The 6,712-nt window shown below is 40.1% G+C and overlaps 2 long non-coding RNA genes across 4 annotated transcripts; both read left to right on the forward strand.

Moving 5' to 3' along the window:
• The first annotated feature begins 551 nt into the window (after positions 1–551).
• LOC123160199 (uncharacterized) lies at positions 552–2,953 on the forward strand. Its single transcript, XR_006480040.1, has 3 exons — positions 552–785; positions 1,075–1,165; positions 2,215–2,953. It is a non-coding gene; the product is annotated as an uncharacterized lncRNA (long non-coding RNA).
• Positions 2,954–3,608: 655 nt separating this feature from the next.
• LOC123159265 (uncharacterized) lies at positions 3,609–6,712 on the forward strand. Of its 3 annotated transcripts, XR_006479608.1 has the most exons (6): positions 3,609–3,795; positions 4,434–4,547; positions 5,162–5,213; positions 5,289–5,390; positions 5,512–5,562; positions 6,217–6,712. It is a non-coding gene; the product is annotated as an uncharacterized lncRNA (long non-coding RNA). The 3 variants fall into 3 exon arrangements; XR_006479607.1 differs by lacking the exon at positions 3,609–3,795 and having other exon boundaries at positions 3,830–4,547; positions 6,214–6,712; XR_006479606.1 differs by lacking the exon at positions 3,609–3,795 and having other exon boundaries at positions 3,830–4,547.

A 6,712-nucleotide genomic window follows, 5' to 3' on the forward strand; every position in this document is an offset into this window, starting at 1 on the left:
CATGACACTCTTTTTAGAGTGATAACCTTCATTTCAGGTTGACGGCATTCCAAAGAAACTTCAATATTGCAAGATAATGAAAGCGTAATTACATTTTTTTTTTGCAATGGCAAGGTGAAATTGTATAAAAGAGACAAAGAAGAGTTGCTTCATGTCCTTAATCATCGGTGTGCACCAACGCAGAAAAGTGGTGATAACTTTCTCATGAACTTTTAATTTTCCCCTCCACTCACAAATTGATGGCTTTATCTAATTGTAAGATAGGCACATTGCAAGGTGTATTTAGACATCATTAGTGATAAATGTAAAAAATATTTATCCCTTGTATTCGTGTTTTCAGCATGATCCTTCCAAGTACATGTTTTATGTTTCTATTTGTAGCACTGTCATATGTTAGACCTAATGCCTTGCTAAATGTCCTATGCAGGCCATAAAAGAGAGGGGGGAGAGGGAGGGAGGGAGAGAGAGGGAGAGGGAGAGAGAGAGAGAGAGAGAGAGAGAGAGAGAGAGAGGGAGGGGGAGGGAGGGAGGGACTATGAGCAGAGAGCAAATCATTTATAAAGAAACAAAAAAATTGGTCTGCTATCAGATGGTACATTTATTTCAACACAAAATGCAAGAAAGCTTCACGGTCTCTTGAAGAGGGCATGCTTTTGAATTAATTGCGACTGATCTGAAATTCACTTAAATTTTGTTGTTGATTGATCTGCAGTTATTTTTTATTTGTAGAGAAGTTCCGCATTTGAGAAGCCGGAGAAGAGTATCTCACTAAGTACAGATTCGAGGTAGGGATATCATTTTCTCTCCAATCCATTTATCATGGGATCATTTCCCAGAAAAAGACAAACATGAAGGTAGCTGTGGACAGACTATATTTGTTTACTTCTTCTACCCACAAGTTTCATGTACTGGACAACATATTACACATATCTTGTGTTATGAAAGATAATAGCTGGTGATTGATATGGCAAGTGTCTATGAGCTGCCTAATATAGCATGCATTTAACAGTTCTTTCGCATTCATATCTCTGCCTTTCATAATTCCATGGATTTTTACTATATTGTGTATCCCAGTGACTTTGCCAACTTGCTGACATGGGGTCTCGTTCAGAGCACAAGCTTCACCTGAATAACCTTCTTTCAGTTAGTAAAACACTCAGCAAAGGTAATTGGGCCTCCCTTAATTTATCTACCATCTTGCTTGGTTTGCACTGCTTCCTGTGTCTTAGATTCAACCTCTCCAAAAATGGGTGAAGTGTCAACCGTATTCTGTTGATAATTTTATGAGAACACGTTTGTCTAAAATGTTTTTTATTCCCCATAAGAACGCACGGGCAGTTCTTAAAGCTGAAAAACTACAGCTTTCATGTAGCATCTTATGTGTCTCACTTCTCTCGAATATGCTGAATAGGTTGGTGCATCTCACCACCCACAAGCACACACAAAGGATGCATCTGCACTGAAGTGAATAAAGAATATCAACTTATTTCATTGCTTTTGTCCGCAATAAATGCTATTTATTCTACTACTAATATACATGTGGTCTTCTAGATGTGTTTGCTTTCTACAATTGTGTGCACGGTTTGTAATTATTAAATTCAAGATTTCTTCTTTTCAAAGTGATAGAGCATATACCTTTTTCAACCGGGCGAGACGGAGCGAGAGAGAGACCGTCACGTACATATTGTGTCCCACTCCGATTTTGCTCACCAATGTGTTCCTCCACGCTGCAGCAGCCGACTCCGTCGATGTCGTGCTCGTTTACCAGCCATGCATTCCAGACAAGTTGAATGCCGGTGGCAACAGGCATTCAACGGCACCCTCGTCGGCGCTCTACTCACAGGACCCCGCCTCCCACGCTGGACCTCCTTGCCGCCCGCACAACGCTATTACTCCACGCACGCATGGCCAAACTTCCTCATAGGGGTGCGTAGGTGTGTCGTTCCTGCAGACCTATTTTTTGGTGCTACGTCGATATGCTAGGCCACGCTTCATCTTCGACTGGCTCAACCTCCACGGCACGGTGTAGCCGCGCAGGCTACAGTCCGCCCAAGCGCCGGGATGTGCAAGGCGTTCTGGGGCGTGTGTACGCCGACTAATGTGACTTTCTGCTTTACTCAGCGAGCAATCCTAGGGATTTCTTTTTTTTGGAATTCATTATACATTCTGTTTTTTATTTAATTTTAGGGCCTCATGTGGATATATCTGTTGCAGATTGGTGAAGATAAAGCTGCCGATGTGGTGCTCACTGCTCACCTCGGATGCAATTCAAAATTATGTTGATTTATGTTCCTCTGTGTTACAGTTTATTCTGGTTTTTACAAATACTAATATTTTATCAGTAAGGACAGTGACTATTCTTATTTTGACATAGAGTGTGGTAGATGAACATGTCTTCATTTCAGGTTGAAGGCATTCCAAATTCACTTATAATAGAAGCTCAATAATGCACTTAGTCTACCACCAAATTCAAATTATTGAAAGATCAATCCAACATTAATTTGCCTCAGATACAGTCTGGTGCATTTTCCTTAACATGACACTCTTTTTAGAGTGATAACCTTCATTTCAGGTTGACGGCATTCCAAAGAAACTTCAAGATTGCAAGATAATGAAAGTGTAATTACATTTTTTTTGAAGTGGCAAGGTGAAATTGTATAAAAGAAACAAAGAAGAGTTGCTTCATGTCCTTAATCATCGGTGTGCACCAACGCAGAAAAGTGGTGATAACTTTCTCATGAACTTTTAATTTTCCCCTCCACTCACAAATTGATGGCTTTATCTAATTGTAAGATAGGCACATTGCAAGGTGTATTTAGACATCATTAGTAATAAATGTAAAAAATATTTATCCCTTGTATTCGTGTTCTGAGCATGATCCTTCCAAGTACATGTTTTATGTTTCTATTTGTAGCACTGTCATATGTTAGACCTAATGCCTTGCTAAATGTCCTATGCAGGCCATAAAAGAGAGGGGGAGAGGGAGGGAGGGAGGGAGAGAGAGGGGGAGAGAGAGAGAGAGAGAGAGAGGGGGGAGAGGGAGGGGGAGGGAGAGGGAGAGGGAGAGGGAGAGAGAGGGGGAGAGGGGAGAGGGGAGGGGGAGAGGGAGAGAGGGAGAGAGGGAGAGGGAGAGAGGGAGAGAGAGAGAGAGAGAGAGAGAGAGAGAGAGGGGAGAGAGAGAGAGGGGGGGGGAGGGGGAGGGGGAGGGGGAGAGAGAGAGGAGAGAGGAGAGAGGGAGAGGGAGAGGGAGATAACTGTAACTAAGACCAGATCATGATGCAATGAAACTTTGTGCGCAGATGTATGTACAGGGAGGGAGAGGGAGAGGGAGAGAGGGAGAGAGAGAGAGAGAGAGAGAGAGAGAGAGAGAGAGAGGGAGGGAGGGAGGGAGGGAGGGAGGGAGGGAGGGAGGGAGGGAGGGGGAGAGAGAGAGAGAGAGAGAGAGAGAGAGAGAGAGAGCGAGCGAGAGCGAGGGAGGGAGGGAGGGAGGGAGGAGGGAGAGGGAGATAACTGTAACTAAGACCAGATCATGATGCAATGAAACTTTGTGCGCAGATGTATGTACAGGGAGGGAGGGAGAGAGGGAGAGAGGGAGAGGGAGAGAGAGAGAGAGGGAGATAACTGTAACTAAGACCAGATCATGATGCAATGAAACTTTGTGCGCAGATGTATGTACACATGGTTTGATCGGTCGAAAAAATAGCTGCTTATTTCCTTCAGTTTGTTGGTGGTGATTGGGTGCGGCGGTGCTCTTCTCCAGCGATCAACGTATATTCATGCATGCAAATCGCAGCGGTTAGTACCCACCTATGCATACATCCTCGCGTGAAGATGCTAATGGTTGTAATTAACAAGGCAGTTTTCAGATGTTTTTTCTTCAGGAACTTGAAAAGAATAGGTCTAAATCCATGCAAAAAGAAGAGAATAGGTCTAAATGATTAAGCATCACTTCTGCCATTAGTTGCAAAACTTGTTTTGTGGGTCAATGGGTAGGAAAGAAAGATTCGACAGTTGCTTAAGAGTAACTATGTCAAATGCCAACATAAGTAACGATTTTATTTCTGAGTTAGGTACGAAAGAATGTGATAGAGAAAAAAGATTTTGCTTTATCTAAAGAATGTGATAGATATAAAGGAGTTTGCTTTATCTCTTATCCCGCCTATGACGTGAATATGTTTAGCTCATATGTGTATGTCATTAACTGATTAGCAGTTTAGCACAAGACCATTTTTCTGCTTCTTTGGTTGAGTATCCTCTCTTCAAATTTTTTGATTGATGCACCAAACAGTAATTTGTAGTTTGTTACTCTAGAGGTTAAGAAAATATACTTCGGGCTTGGGGATTTTTTTTGAGTAAAAACTAATCATGGTTAATGTTTCAGATGTAAGATGTTGTCTGCACCCCGTGTAATTTTCGTCAGTTTCTTTTCTCAGTGTGGAGACTATGCCAGTGGAGAGACCAACGACGATTACCTTGAGATAGTGGGATGTGCATGGAAGGAGCGACTAACTATGTAGAGGAAAGCTGCGCTCGCCGGCACTGGTCAGGTATGTTGCTTTCCTGTGCTCGTTTCACCGCCATGCTATGCTTCTTTACCTTTCTGGCTATTGCGGTGCAAATCTTTGGAAGTTTCCCCAAATTCTCACATTTTGGAGCTGTTGTTCTATTGAAATTGAACAAACGAAATTGTAGATGGTTAGCAGGGCTTTGGTCCTTATTTTCTTATTTTCTTACATACCATTTGTCTAGGCCAAAGGTGTGATTCTTCAGGGTTAATACTTCTATATATTGTTAGCTCTTGATTCTGTTTTTCTGGGACATTTATAACAATTTAGCTTCAAATTTACTTGTATTTTTTCTGGGGCATTTTGAAGTGCGTGCGCAAGCTTCAAGTATGTACAGTGCACACACTTTTGTTTGACAAATTATAACCCCAATCAAGGTCCAAATCGAAGCATATATGACATCACAAATGGATCTAAACAAATGACGTCACAAATGTCCTCCAAGGAATGGTCATATAGAAAAGAAACTTAAAACAGACTTCGTTGGAAGTATGTTGTTTTCCTTTCTTGAACTTGTATTCCGTCATTTATTAATATTTATTTACCATGTCCAGTACCAGTAACGTACTATGAGCTAATTTTACATAACATTACAGGGGCCTAAATGATTGAGGAGTGAAATTAGATCATGGCCTTTCATGTTTGAAGGTATTGTTCATGTAAATTTGTTATTCCTACTGAAATTGACATACTAATCCTATACGCACCTGAATATTCTTGCAGGGATATAGTATTACGATAACTCTCAAAAATCAATATTGTATAATGACAGAAGTTAATAATCTAAATCAGCAGGAGCAAGCTTTGGATGAGTGTATATACTAGGTTGGTAGCTGTTGCAAACAATAATCTTCAAATTCTTGAATGCTCTACAAAACATACAATCTGCTTTATTGCTGAACCAAATAAAAGCATGATATAACTTGTAATCTTGTTTTTCTTGCAGCGAGATGTGCGGAAAGCTAAGCGGGTTAATGGAAGATGAGAATGGTCGAAGGTAATCAGAATTCTCCAGTTAGTTATAAGATGCTCTTTGGGTGTGGTGTCTTTCATATAAATAAAAAAGTTGGAAGATTATTGAACAACTAAAAGTCATTTTGTCCTTTTCCAAAAAAAGTCATTTTGTCTATTTGATGGTTATATCTCTGACAGGAGACCCCATCTTGTCCTTAGTACCCAATTTGTCAATATGTGTGCTTTATGATAATTTTTTTGTTTGTTAGTATTAGAAAGAGTGTCACATAGCTAGGATACTTGTGGAGCCATTGGTTGGTACATACGATTTGAGGATTACCAGATAACAGTCTTAATTGTCAAAAAGTTTTTTACATTAACATTTAATGTTCTTGATGTATTATCAGAAATGAGCAATGTCTAATCATTGGGTGACAACTAATGCACTAGCTTTGTTTTAGTTTTGTGTAACAATGGTCTCAGCTTAGGGAGTCGGATATTAACATATAAAGCATAACATGATCACACCGCAATTTGCAAAATATTCACTCTGTAAGGAAGTGAAATACCTTCTCATTATATGTGATGTTCTCCAGTCCTAAGTATGTGTTTTGTCTGAGCTGAAGTTTATTCCTTTACACTCAATTGCCCGTATTTATTGGTTATTATTTTCTCGATTCACCAACGGTGACAGCAGAGTTGCGGTGACGGTGTCAACCATGATGTTATAGGGAGATGCACTACTGGATGCCATTCTATTTGCTCCATGTGCAATTTGGTAAAATTGATTCATGTTTTAAATTCAAAAGTTATGTTCTTTCAGGTTGTAAACTGCATCCTATAGTTATTCATGCATTTTTGTCGACGTGATGACACGTATAAAACACATTGTCAATGTTTAGATGATGGTGGTATAAGAAGAAAATAAACTGCTATTTTTTATCCTCGACAAGATATTTTGGGTCCTTTTTCTGTGCTAGCATCTTTTCTTTTGGAATGGGATAGTTAATGGTGCTCTTATAAAAAAAATTGTTGTCTCCCTTCATTCCGAAATATAAGCCCTTTTAGAGATTTCAATAGGACTACATACGGATGTATAAGCTTCATATGTAGTCCATATTGGAATCTCTAGAAAGGCTTATATTTAGGAACGGAGGGAGTACAAGAAAAACAACTGCGGCCACCTTTTTTTA

Source organism: Triticum aestivum, chromosome 7B (assembly GCF_018294505.1).
Source record: "Triticum aestivum cultivar Chinese Spring chromosome 7B, IWGSC CS RefSeq v2.1, whole genome shotgun sequence".
Taxonomy (NCBI): Eukaryota; Viridiplantae; Streptophyta; class Magnoliopsida; order Poales; family Poaceae; genus Triticum; species Triticum aestivum.